Source organism: Cebus imitator, unplaced genomic scaffold (assembly GCF_001604975.1).
Source record: "Cebus imitator isolate Cc_AM_T3 unplaced genomic scaffold, Cebus_imitator-1.0 Scaffold49, whole genome shotgun sequence".
Taxonomy (NCBI): Eukaryota; Metazoa; Chordata; class Mammalia; order Primates; family Cebidae; genus Cebus; species Cebus imitator.
In genome coordinates, this window is record NW_016107364.1 from 6,433,501 (window position 1) to 6,447,846 (window position 14,346).

Below are 14,346 nucleotides of genomic sequence, written 5' to 3' on the forward strand. Positions count from 1 at the left end.
CACATAATTTATCAAATTTTTATTGGTTTTGTCATTTGTCAAAGTCAAATTTCCCAAATTGTCAAATAAATTTATTTTAGAATCATACACCCTAAAATTTGATAATTCTAAAGTTTTTCTTCTTTAGCTTTTCTTCCCTTTGCCAACGACTATTCATCCTGTTAGTCGCTGGTCAGATCTATGTAAACTCAGGTAAAAGTTAGAATTCATTCAGAGAACCTGTTTACTTTGTAGTAATTAAAAATTTTTGCCCCTGTTGTTCGCCAGAGGAAATTTTCTTTATTACCTATCACTTTGGATTTGTGGTGTGTGTGTGTGTGTGTGTGTGTGTGTGTGTGTGTGTGTGTGTGTTTTAATAAGATGGAGTTTTGCCCTTGTTGCCCAGGTTAGAGTGCAATGGCACAATCTCAGCTCACTGCAACCTCCGCCTTTCGGGCTAAAGCAATTCTCCTGCCTCAGCCTCCCCAAGTAGCTGGGATTACAGGTGTGTATCACCACACCCAGTGATTTTTTGTATTTTTAGTAGAGGCAGAGTTTGACCATGTTGACCAGTCTGGTCTCAAATTCCTGACCTCAGTTGATCAGCCTGCCTCGGCCTCCCAGTGCTGGGATTACAGGCGTGAGCCACGGTGCCCGGCCCACCTGGTTTTTAGTCTAAGTATTTTGTACTTCTACCTCTTCTGCTTGTCAGTGGCATTGTACATATTCCTTAGTGCTTTATTGCATATTATTTTGAAGAATAATAAATATCAGTAAATAATATATTTACTACGCAAAATATTAGTAATTTGTGGAGATACACAACACAGATCTCTGCATACTCCATGAGGTGTTTGTCAGCATGAGGACAGTGTTTCTTATGTCTTTTACTACCTCCAGTTAGTTCTTAGCTCTTTTGTTTTTGTGAATAGCATCATGTGAATTCCAGTAGAATGTTTTGTCCTTATCTTTGGTTACGCATACATCGTAAGTCTTTTTTTATTTGACTAGTTGCTAGTCTAGATTTTGTGAAAAAAAGAAAACAAAACCATTCTTTATATTGCTACTATCTTTTTATTAAAAAATTTTCAGACTGCAATGAATTAAAGCCCCAGAAGTTATTTTACTGAAGATAACAGCTGCATTATGTTTTTCTATTCTAGTCTCCCAATTTCAGATGAGAGTTTTCAGTTCAGTAATTGAGCATCTACTACATGGAAGCATGATAGAACCTAACTTTGGGGTGTTGACTACCGCATGTATTCTCTATTCTTTTCCTGTTACTATTCTACTACCTTTGCATATCTGTACTTCTGCTTTTATAGTATTGCAAAGTTATGCCTGGCAGTGTAATTGATTGTAATGTTACTTTCTTATTTTGGTTCTTTTACTATCTTAGACAAATTAAATAATCAACATTCAAACCTGTCTCGTGGAAGCCAGGTCTCTTTATCCCTGAGGATAATTAAGTAGCATTTGGACTGCATATAGACTCTAGGGGCAGAAGATATGACTGAGATAGAAGTTTTCATTAATTATGACTGTTGGTTGGGCCACGGCCAGTTAGTTCAGTTCGATTACTCTTTTCAAAGATTATTCTTTGATTGCTCTTTCCATTAGAGCCCTTCATTCCTCTGGAGAGGCATAACCTTTGGTAACATGTCTTCGTAAGTTTGGGACTTGTGCTACACCTTATCCTAGGACTGGATTTGGTATAAAGTTAGTAAAAATTAGAATTACAGAGTTTCATTATTTGGTCATACTTTGAAGATAATTTATTCTAACTCGACTGATATGTAGAAATTCAGGCGGAAAAAATGCTGCAACTGTCACACAGCTGAGGTGGTGTCAAACTAGGTATCCATTGCAATTCTGTGGCATGACCACCTTCGAGCAGTTTGGTTTCCAGGTTTGAATATGTCATTGGGAACATAACTTATCAGAACACTTCTCATCATATTCCGAGCCTTTGATAAAATTTAATTATGGAAAATTGCTGAGCTTTATGAACATTTATTAAACCATAATTTTTCTGACCTTACTGATAGGTTCTGTGAATGATACCAAAGAAAGAAAATCAAAATACGTGTCCTTGAATTGTTTAGAATTATTTAGGGAATGTGTGAATATGAAAGTAGAAAATAATTCAAGTGTTAATGTTTATGAGTCAGCGTCGTGTCAACTTGTGAGTCTCAAATAAGACCACAATAAGATGAGGATGCTTGTGTAATGTAGAAAATACAAATGAAATCATAAGCAAAGATAGGGCATTAGAGAAAGCCCTTTTGGTCTCTCAAATTTGTTGATATATTTTTTTTCATTGAGAACCTAGAACCATATCCTATAATATGGTGATTGTTTTATTATTCATTGCAAAGAGAAGATTCTTTAATTGCAATGAACTGTATGTATAGGTATCTGTCAGCCCCATAGCAGGATGTATTACTGTGAGGTCCCTGCATCTGTGAATACTTGAACCATCTCTTGAAGCCTCCGCTCCCATCTTTGCACAGATGCTGTACTCACTGTTCATTTGGGACTGTCTTTAGGCAGCTGGCCAGGTGCTTGACCAATACTCACAGCTGACCCTGGTGTCGCCTTCACTGCTTTCCCTTCTCATAGCCAAAAGAGGAGTTGTTATCATTTGTGTGTGGGTGATTTCTTAGACTTTAGTTCATTTCCATCTGGAAAATCTTAGGAAAAAAAAAAAGAAAAAAGAAAGACAGTAGCAATGTAAGTAGTTATGTGGTTTGGTTTTGTTTTTATCATAATGTCTAAACTAGCAAGTGATTTAACTTTGATTTTTATTCTTTCCTAGCCCATAATTGAAAAAGTCCCTTTTATTGTTCATCTCATTTTGATAGCTTCAGTTAATTCTGTATGTTAGCTTTCCTGGCACTATACTTAATGCCAAATGTAAATGTATTTTATCACCTACATCCTTCCAGTCGGTTTTGCTTATGTACTTAATAATATTATAAAGAAATTTAGTTTAATATTTTGAATGCTGGAAGGTACATAATAAGTGATAATGTTATTCCACGTGGTCTTTTGTTGGAAGTATTGAAAAATTACTATAAATGATCTGTATGCAGTATTTATCGGTGTCTGTCTGAATTTATCTTTTCAAAATAACATATGAGAAGTAGATGAAATCTACAAATCTGTTTTGTAAAAAGTGATCATAATTGCACACATCCAATATTTAAAATAATGCTCTTTTATAATAAAAGGAAGCTAAATTATTATGTAATTGCCGTGCTCTTTGAGGTTTTTTTTCCCAATGGTACCTCAAATATGTGTGTATTCTCCAGTTTTATTTGTGTTTCATTGCAAGTTGCCTCAAAGCCATTACTTAGTGGAGGCCTGTGTCAGAAACAGTGAAAAACTTGCTAGTGTTTTATTAACTACTTATTGTCAGTTGCATCGCAATAACTTTAACCGTAAAACTTGTTTTTATGTTAATTCAATCTTTTTGTATTTTCCATTGAACTTATGATTTACCAAGGAACAAATCAACTCCCTACAACATGATTTTTCAATATGTCTGCATGTCAGAATATTATGATTTAAAGCAAGCTGTGATCTATATCAGGTTCCACTTTGTCTTTGTTGAATTAGTCTACTGAACTAAAATCGTGTCTTGGTGATGCTCCAGTGCACAAAGGCCCCAAGATATTTACTCTGAAGTGTAGTGTAACTGCTGCTCTTTGGACTAAGGTCTCTGAAAGGGTCAATTTTGTACTGAACTCTGGGATTACTGGGTAATACATCTCAACCTTTCTAGCTAATCTTACCTTGAGCTCAAATGGTTCCTTAGATCATCCTGACATGCTAGAAGGCCGAGATGATGACAGAGTCCAAGACAATGAAATGCCTAAGTGTGGAAAGCTGCCCTTCCTAACGCCAGCAAATCACACACAGTCACCATCAGCGGACAGTCTACTCTAAATTTAGCATGTCTACTCAAAATTCTAGAAATTACATATCCAAATAGTTACAGAAAGACCTATAGGATATAGTTGCAACCTACCATGTTTGATCGTATATCAGTTGTATGATTTTATGAAACACTCGTGGGTATTAAAAGAACCAATTTTGTGAGAAATAATATGTATATATAATTTTAAAAAGTTATTTGTATGGAATTTAAATGTGTTTGGTAGAAATATTATACTATTCATTGATATTTAGTGTAAAGGTGGGCCTTGTGGCATGTACCTGAAGTCCCAGATACTCTGGTGGCTCAGGTGGGAGGATCCGTAGAGCCCCAGTATTTGAGACCAGCCTTGACAACATAGTGAAACCCTGTCGCTACCAAAAGAAGAGAAAGAAATTTAATCTATTATAGTTTGAATCCTGCATGAAATCACATTACAGATTAATAATAAATAGTGATGGTTGCAATTCCTTACCCAATGTTCCAGCATCAGAGAGTTAAATACACTGGTGTCAGTTAATGGTTCTAACAGGGTTAGTATTAATAAATTTAAATCCCGTGTGTTTTGTGTGTAATCCAGACACTTCTTATCAGCCATGCTGTTTTTGGCATACTAACTTTGTTTAGAAAACTACTACTGATTTTAAACTATACACTATATGACAGACCTTTTCTGGAGTGTTTGACCTGTCAGGAGTTGCTGGCAAGAAACTGTGACTTTCTTACTGCTTTTTTAAACAGTTGTAAAATAGTTCACTTAATTTACTATTTATAGTGCACCAATAATGTAGACTATAATGCAAAAATGACCACGTGTTCTGTGCCCAATGTTGTAGAAATATTGACTTGAATACATACCAGGAATAAAAATTACATTGTCCTACTGAGGCTCTGAAAGGCTGCCTAAGGCCAGACACTTACTAGCTGCTTTTTCCTCACCAGCATGAATATCTGACCACCAACATGATTTCTAAACCCATGGCATGAAATGAACTGAGCACTAGTGTTCATATGAAACCATCAGGTTTATTACTAAAGGGTTTGGAACAATTTATTCTATGCAGATATACAGTATTTTTCTATAACGTATGTTTTTACTAATAAATTTTATATAGTAATATTAATGAAATATTTTCTTGTCATACTATTATATCACTACAGTATAAACTCCTTACTAGGGTTTTTCCAAATTCGATACATATCAGTTTCCTGATGAGTTAGACCATGATAATAAGTTGAATTGGGACAGGTTTTGTTCATTGCTTCCATTAATATGGCAGATCTGTTTAGTATATTGAAATTTAAAAGAAAATAATGTTGCTCGAGTTGATTTTGTAGCTTCTTTTTATTTCTACTTTTCTTTTTTCTGTAAGCCTGTTTTTGGTTTTATGGGTAAAATCCATCTTAGTTATATTTGTTAATTCATTCTAATACTGTAAATAGTCATCTTAAAATAGTGTCATCTTAAAAGTGTTTAAAACATTTTTCATTGACATGCAAATGAAACAGGTTCTCAGCTCTCTGAAACAATATTTTGTAACATGTATAGGTATATAGCTTCAAGTGTAGCAGCCCTGCTGTAGCTAACATGCTGTTTAGTACATTACTTAGCCACATGCTAAAATGATGTCATTATAAATCTTAGATGACGGCATTGTCACAGGAGGTTTTTCCCTAGGCATGCACATATTTGTGGGTTGTCTGCATATGTACTGTATCTTTCTAATCATGGGCACCCGGGAAGGATAAGGCTGCATTTAACTCCTTAGAAAAGTATAGTCAAATAATTATGAAAAGCAAGCACGAAGAGAGACAGGAAAGAAAAATAACAAAAAACAAAGAAGAGATTGGTGGTTCCTTTTGTCGTATATACCAAAGCCAAACTTCTTTGATTTTTAAGAACGTTTTAATCTGACTTTTAAAATTGTGAACTTGACTGCTCCTCCTATGTAGCATGTTGCCCCCCAACCACCGTCAGCATGGCTGGCCCACTGCTCATGCATGCCACCTTGGCCCCAGAGCTTGTCTCAACAATTGCTGCTTCCTTCATGTCACTTGGCTCTGTCCTTGAGACTTATTTGAATTCCCACCTTACCAATGAAGCCTCTTTCAACTATTCCAATCTATGTCTATTGATCCTTTTTCTTAACATCTTGTAGAGTTTTTTAAAAAGTCCCACATAGTGTGGAGCTCTGATGTTCTAATTATTTCAGTGATATTAGTGTTGGCCATTGAATCATAGGCTCTTTTTGGGGAGGAATAGATGTATTTTATTTATTTATAGGTTTGTACATAAAACGGATCATTGCTAGACACACAGTAAATCCCCAAACATAATTTCTTACTGGTTGGTTGATAGAGAAGTAGCTGAACTATAATAATTTGAAGATTATTAGGATTGCATAGTAAATGTCCAGAGATGGAAAGTTAAGGCATTTAGAATGAAGATGTAAGTGGGGATTGAAATGCATTTTACCTTTTTAACTCAAATTATGTATATCAGTGAGAATGATGACTTAAAAGAAATTCTCTTTATTTGTTCTTTAAACCGTAATATTAGTTCAGTGTTAGTAACTACTATTTTAACTTTTCTTACATAAATCTAGTGGTTTTTTGCCCAACCTGAAGCAATAAAATTTCATTTTGTTCAAACTAGAGAACTGTGGCAATTTAATATATGTCCTGTTCTCCAGCACTTGACTTCTATGGTTAGTTAAAATTGTTTCAACTTTCCAAGCCCTCCAGCTCTGCCGTACAGTTGAAAGGGGGTAGTTTTAAAAAGGACAGCGCAGCCTCTGACTGGAATGGGTCTCATATGCAGTATAATTCCTTCCACCTGTTCTTCTCATGATGAAGTTTTAAATCTGTGCAAGAAACATGAATTAAGTTCGGAACTAAACCAACTTCTTGAACCCTGAGAGTGGGGCTTAGTGGACCTTTGAATGCCTGCAACATTCAATGTGGGTTCTTTGACCCTGTATAGATGGCGTTTTTTAGGGGTCAGAGTGGGGGGACTTGACCTATCATCCCACCTGGTAGCTTCCAGGCCAAAGCAGGCCACTGCCTGTATCTGTCAGGTTTTGTTGGAACACATCCACGTTAATTTGTTTATGATGCTTTTGTGCCACAACAGCAGAGTTGAGTAGTTCTATCAAAGACCTTACGACCACCAAAGTTGAAAATATTTACTATCTGTTCCTTGGCGCAGTTTCCTAACCTCTGATCTAAGATACTATTGTACTGCTAAGTATTGGATGTATAGTGTGTGGTATATTGGGGGAAATTTCAGCTAAAATTAATTTGGTTGGCCAGAGTTTATGGTCTCTTTGACAAAGAAAAATTTCATAGCAATGAGATTTTGAAAAATGAAATCAAGTCTTTGAGGGCACAGCAACTGTAATCCTTGGATGTTTTCTTTTGGAATGAGTCATTCTCTTGGTTCTTAGGAGACTAAGGTGGCCTGGGGTTAATATTCTGCTTAATACTCCTCCCAGAAGTTATTTTGACAAAAAGCTGTTTAACCCTTGAATTGAATTGAAAGGTCTAGAAAAATATGTTTCACAGCTTTTAGAGCCTGAATGACATGTTAAGAGGTATAGAAATGACAGTGTTCGGCATGACTGAGGTTAAATTTCTTTTCCAACTAGTTTACATGGATCTAGCCTGTTAATTAGGCTAATTATCACCTGTTCAGGGCAAAAATGCACTCAAGACTCTTGGCTTAAGTAGGAGTCTCCCTTGCGAACTGTTTAAAAGCCCTCAGGGGAGGTTTTTCAACTTTCACCTTGAAGACACACTAGAGCCTTCAGAGTTGAATTTAGTAAATGAAACCTTTCTACTCTTAGGTCTTTGTGGCTTCTTAATATGAATTATGCTCACACTTCGTACATGATTTGAAACAAGGAACTCTCAAAGTCTAGTCTAAAATTTAAATGATCTAGATATTAGTATCATGGAATATTTTTGGTGCCGGGATGTATCTTCATTCATTGAGCAAGGTTTTTATTTAGCCTTTGTACATACATATATACACACACAAATATATGGAAGAAAGTGGTCAAAGATGACCCTGATCTTAATACAGTTACTGTTATTTAGCTATTATGTACCTTTTTGATTATTAAATTTCTAAACAGTAGTGGGAAATTTTTATTTTCCATCTAATGTTGCATATTAAATTTAAGCATGATACAGTATTTTGAAACTTCATAGAAATATGATGAACAGGATTACTGTGGAATTATTTGGGTATATTTAATGTGGTTTTAGTGCCTGTGTTATATGAAAGCGCATTTAAAGTCCAAAAGCAACATTGTATTTCCATTCAGATGTTTCCTGGGCCCAAAATCCCGCAAGCATCTCAGAATGATAGTGCTTATAGACACTGAATTTGTTACATGGAGGATTTTGTGAACGTCTTCATTTTGCTTTCTGGTCCTAGGGGCACCTGCTAAGCATACGGAGCTCCTGTGAGTCAATTGGGCATGGTGGCCACTAGGCAGTGCTTGTCCCTGTGTGCCTTCCGTGTGCTGAGCTCTTCACAAAAGTGATTGTTTCTGTTACATTTGCAGATCTGAAGACATTCAGATGGGAATGCTTCTGGGCAAAAACCACTTCATTTTCATTCCATCTCTTAGTGTATTATCATATAATTATTAAATCATTATCTTTAAAAAGAAGGCTTTTATTTCAAAGAAACTGCCGGTGCATTGGAAGTCTTTCAGCAACTTAGAAATTGTTGTAAACTTCATAGTACATTAAGCTATTTTGCTAAGAATCATATAAATCTTGCATTGTTTTCACATTTCTGTATTTTGTTTATTCAAAAAGATAAGGAATACCTGTCAGTTAAGTTTTTTAACATTAGTGTAGTTTTATAGTAATTTTTAGTCAACACCTTTTTGTCACGGTTTTGGAAGATAATGACCACATAATTTTTAAATACTTTGATAAAATTTAGCTCACTCTTTGATTAAAGTTTCTTTTGGAGCATACCAGATCTTGCTCATTACTGTGCTTTTTGTAGATATGTGTTTGTCTAATACACTAATTTGACAAGACTGGTTCAAGTTATATGGAGAAAATAATAAATAGTATTTGATTGTCTTAATCAAAATATTCATTTTGAATTACGAAAATTTTCAAAAATAAAGGAAGCACATTGTAACATATCATATTTATTTCAGATTTCTTTTTTTATTTTTATTTTTTTTAAGATGGAGTCTCTGCTGCCCAGGATGGAGTGCAGTGGTATGATCTCAGCTCACTGCAAACTTGCCTCCCTGCCTCAGCCTCCCGAATAGCTGGGACTACATGTGCATGTTACCACGCCCGGCTAATTTTTGTATTTTTAGTAGAGACAGGGTTTCACCATATTGGGCAGGCTATAGATTTCTTTCTTTTTAAAAACAAAATGTTAGAACTACAGTTAACACTGTAGTACCCTCAGCCCCCGCTCCCTCCTCGATGTCAACCCTGCCCTCCTCCACAACATGATTAGTGATGAGACCCTCATGCTTCTGCCCATGGACTACCTAGGTTTAGATATTTAATACTTTTTATTTTGTTGCAGCATTTTATATAAATGATAGAGTTTCACACCCAACTTATTTTTTAACACAATTACCATTTTGAGATTTTAAAAAACCCATACTAATAAACGTAGCTCTAGCTTATTCATTTTCACTGTATTGTGATATTCCATTCTGTGATTAAGTTAATTATTTGCCATCTCACAATCTGACAGGTATTTAAGATTGTTTAAATTTTAATGGGGGAGATATTTTTTGCATGCCCATGTATGTGCACAGTTTCTCAATAGTGTATGTCTAGACTGGACCTTCTGGGGTGAAAGGTAACTTTACCTCTGATGTGTTCAACTTTACAAAGCATTGCAAAGCAATTATATTCCAAAATTATCCTGGATTGCTGAGATTTGGAAACAATATACAGATATATTGGCCAGGCACTTTAGGAGGCCGAGGCGGGCAGATCAGGAGGTCAGGAGATCAAGACCATCCTGGCCAACATGGTGAAACCCCGTCTGTACTAAACTACAAAAAATTAGCCAGACGTGGTGACATGCGCCTGTAGTCCTGGTTACTCGAGAGGCTGAGGCTGCAGTGAGCCGAAATCACAGCGCACCACTACACTCAAGCTTGGCGACAGAGTGAGACTCTATCTCAAAAAAACCACTTAAAGGCAGGAGGCGGATGTTGAGTGAGCCACGTACATACTACTGCACTCCAGACGGGGTGGTGGAGCGAGACTCTGACTAAAAAAAAAAAAAAAAAAAAGGAAAAAGTACTAGTGACTCTCCCTTACTGTTAAAAAATAAAGTAATAAACTACTTTTATTAAAGTACCTGTATCTTTATTTGTGAGACGTGTGCAGATTTTTCATTAAGTTTTTAATAGCAAATGAATACTTTGCCTAGAGGACGTAAAAATATTTAAATAACATTTAAAAATGTGTTTTGAAAAAGGTGAGTACAAAACCACCTTTTTAGGAGACTTTAGTAATATGGTAACACAAGGTTATTGGTATAATTGAAAATACACATATATTGCGACATAATTTGTCTGATATTTAGACATTCAAAAGTAGAATAATGCGCTAACACAGAGTTTCTCTAAGGCCAAAATATCTGTTAGGACAGTGCAATGAATCCTATAATCACAATTCAGTTCCCTACATATTCTATAGCTTATTATTATGCATACTGTCTAGCAACACCAGGTGACAGTTTCTAGTTATAGTCATATAGCTGACAATGAGGATATTTAGTATTCCGTCTTTAAAAGTTTCAGTCTAAAGATGTGGATTTTTATCTTGGCTCTGTTATTATAAATCATATAATGAGAGACGTTCAGAGAAGAAATACTTTGGCACGTACCGAACACCCTGGCTTGCACCTCTGCTTCCTTGTTTTAGCAGGTAGGTGAGCTAAGGCCAGAGTCAGCCCGCGTTGGGTGGGGTGCTGATGAAGAAACAACACACATGATAGTGAAGAAAGAAATCTCTCATAAATATTTCAAGAATGCTAGAAAAAGTCTTTAGAATTTTAGGAATGCCTTATTTAATTTAGAAATCCTGCCAGGTGAGGTGGCTGAAGCCTGTAATCCCAGTGGGAGGTCTGCGTGTACCCAGGAGCTCCTGAGGCTGCAGTAAGCAATGATCATGCCACTGCCCCCCAGCCTGGGTGGCAGGGCAAGACCCTGTCTCTTTAAAAAAAAAACAACAAGAAATTCTTGTAAATTTATGCTAGAAGACTAACTCTTAATTGACTTCCATGTCATAGCTACCTGCATGAGAAAGAGGCTTATTCCAAAAAGTTTTGCATAGTAGGCATCTCAGTCCCAGAAACTCCGTAAGGAACATACCTGAGAGGACACTACAGATAATACGTAAACCATTCAGTGTTTAAAATGAGTCCCCTCAACATTTTCAGGTAATTATTACATTGTTTTCTAATTCCTCATGTTGCTCTAGAGAAGTCTGGATTCATTTTGATTTCTTTGGCTTGTGACTTTTTTTTCCTTTTGAAACCTTTAAGATCTCTTTATATCCAAGGGAAACGTCTATTGAAGCCCGAGGAAAGGGAAGATAAGAAATTGCCCTTTTTCATTTCAATTCTGATATCACTGTTTGTTTGGCGTTTTGATCTTGTGGTAAGCATTGTGATTTCAAACTTGTAGTGAGCATTGTAGAGTCGCTCAGTTGCCTAAGAACTGCAAATGTGATTGTAGCCAATCTCTCTCTTCTGGGCTTCAATTTTCTAGGCCTTAAGAATAAGGATGAACCATATACCATCATATTCTTATGTGTGCTTATGTTATTTACCCTCTCAGATTATAATCTTTACATAATTGCTAATTATTCAACTTTGTACATCTTTCTGCAGGCCTATAAAACAATCTTTCCTAGCGCATTTTCACAAAGCAGACCTCTTTATTATACTATATATTCCGTTATATAAAAAACCTCTCCGGTAAGTCTACCACGTGGGGATAGACAGGCATTTAAAACATTTAATTCAGCCTAGGGTAAGCCACAGGGCCTGGCCCTATCCCGGTGCTTGGAGGGTCATCTCCGTGGGGGTGGCAGGCGAGGAGGAGTCACAGCAGGTGTGACTTGTCAGCACCTTCGCCTCCTAGCTCTGGGACTGTGCACCTCCTGTCTCTGACACCCTCCCAGCTAGCTCTGCATTTCCAATTGTCACCTATTTTTAAATGTCTAAATTAAATGCCATCTCTGGGGAGCCTCCTCTTATCTGTCCTGCCCCACTAATTGCTCTTCTTTTAAATTTATAATGGCATTTAATTTTTTTTTTTTTTTTGCCGTTAAGTTTATTTTTGTGAATGATTTTTCTCTTAGTAGCTTGTAATTTCTCTGAAAGCCAAACCTGACTCCTTTTCCTTTGATTTCTCTGTGCTATGTGGAAGAGTGTGTTGGGGATAGTAGGTGTTCAGGTGTTTTGGCTGTGCAGCCTGAACACACACAGATGTCTCTCTTCTTGCAGGGTTCCTCCCACAAGACAGAGCTGTATGCATTAGCTCACGTTTTGCCTAGGGGGCTCCTCATGATAGACTTCCTGTGAGTCCCCAGGAGGACCAGGATCTCTTGGGTGATGGTAGAGGTCTTACTGAGTTGCTGTGTGAAGGCAAATATTTTGGAATATTTGAGACTCAGAATTTGTGGAGTTCCAGGAAATACCCCATTCATTGTTGAGGAAGTCTTGATCTTTATAAGGACGGTTTACACTAATACCATTCTTTTCAAAGTACCAGAATGAGCTTATTTATTTTCATAAAGCAAATTGTAGAACACATGAGGTTTTCTGAAAGTCAAGTGTGGTCGTCTTAGTTCTTTGTTATCTGGCTTTTGTCATTTTACGACAGGCACAAGCTTTAGTTTAACATTTTTATTACACAGGAATAATAGAGTACATATATTGAGGTTTCATAGATGTAATTTTGTTAAATGTACATCACGGTAGATTTAAAAACGAGGGATTTATTTTGTCATTCATAAAGTTGTAATACAGTCTGGAGAAACTATTTGTTAAAAGATAGTGTCTATTTAACCTCGTTATTTGTTTCTTGTAGGAGAAGGTTAGATCCACAATAAATACATGAAGAAATAAGTAGATAGGGGAATTTATCTTAGAAATAAGATCCCCGTCATGGTTTTGAAATGTTAAATGCATGAAGACCCGTCAAAGAGATATACGGACATGATATTTTTTACAGTGCATTTCCAAGTATTTAGTTCTATTTGTCATTCTCTAGTACTGGTAAGCAATGATTGAATGACATAGTAATTTCAAAGTCAGTCCACATTAATGGGTGTAAATATAGTATCTCTTTACATATACAGATAAATTGGCAATTTTCATGTGAAGCATTTAACTTATATAGCAATTCTTAAATATTTAACTATTTTTATTTCTCTTGCATTTAAGAGCTAACTTTTTTTGCTCTCTAACTCTATTGCTCTGTAACTATATAGAATAAAAGAGAGATTTTTATAAAAGACAATTTTATAATTTGATTCATAGGAATTTGTGATACTCCGAGTGATGAATTTGTTAAGGTAATTCACATTTGCCTCAAGATGGCAAATTTAATTATTTGGATCCCGAGATTCTTTGCCAGCCCTTATAGGGCTAAGGAAATTTGTAAAAGCATGGTTAAAACCTCTGTGTGAAAGTATACACTCAGCATCTCCTTGCTCATATCATAATTGAAAACACAGATAATGTTAAACTCGTAGCTCTGATTGTATTAAAATGCTAAAATTCCCGATGGCCAGCCTGAGTTGCCAGACTCTGTCCTTTGTGGCATCTTGCTTATCAACTTGTTATAATGTTTTACTGTTGGTTATTGAGTTTTGCTCTGCTTTTGACTATTCATTATTCAGAATTAACCGGACAGCATTTTATTAGTTACAGGGATTGTTTTAAACTCATTTGTATTAGAAAAAAAGGTAATATTACCGACTATTTCACAAATGCAATTGAAAAGGGGCAGATCAAACAGAGGAAGTATTCAAGGTTTTGTTGATGATTCAGAGTTCCTTTTTTATTAAAGGTATTAAAAGGTCTTAAATGGTAAACCTGAAATATTATCTTGTATAAGTACTAATTTGTTATTTTCAGCATTTGTTTCATACTGGAAATAATTAAGGTTTATTTTTCTCAAAGACCGATTTTGTAAAAATGTATAGTTATGATCTAATTTTATGCTTACCAAAGGAGCCTTTTTATGTACCCACACGGTCACACAGAAGGACTCCTGGTTCAGGAAGCAGCTTTGGGGTTTGCCTTTTCTTCCCAGCAGCGTGGTGGTGCAGGCCGCCGGGTGCGTGCAGGAGAGGCCCTGCTCCAGCTGCACCAGCCGCACACCGGCAGACAGCAGGGCTTGTCT

At 36.1% G+C, this 14,346-nt stretch overlaps 1 protein-coding gene across 1 annotated transcript in view; it reads left to right on the forward strand.

Annotated features, from left to right (window-relative positions):
- Window positions 1-14,346, forward strand: part of ZNF407 (zinc finger protein 407) — a 476,193-nt gene that overhangs the window by 266,254 nt on the left and 195,593 nt on the right. The gene's annotated exons all lie outside the window — the stretch shown is intronic.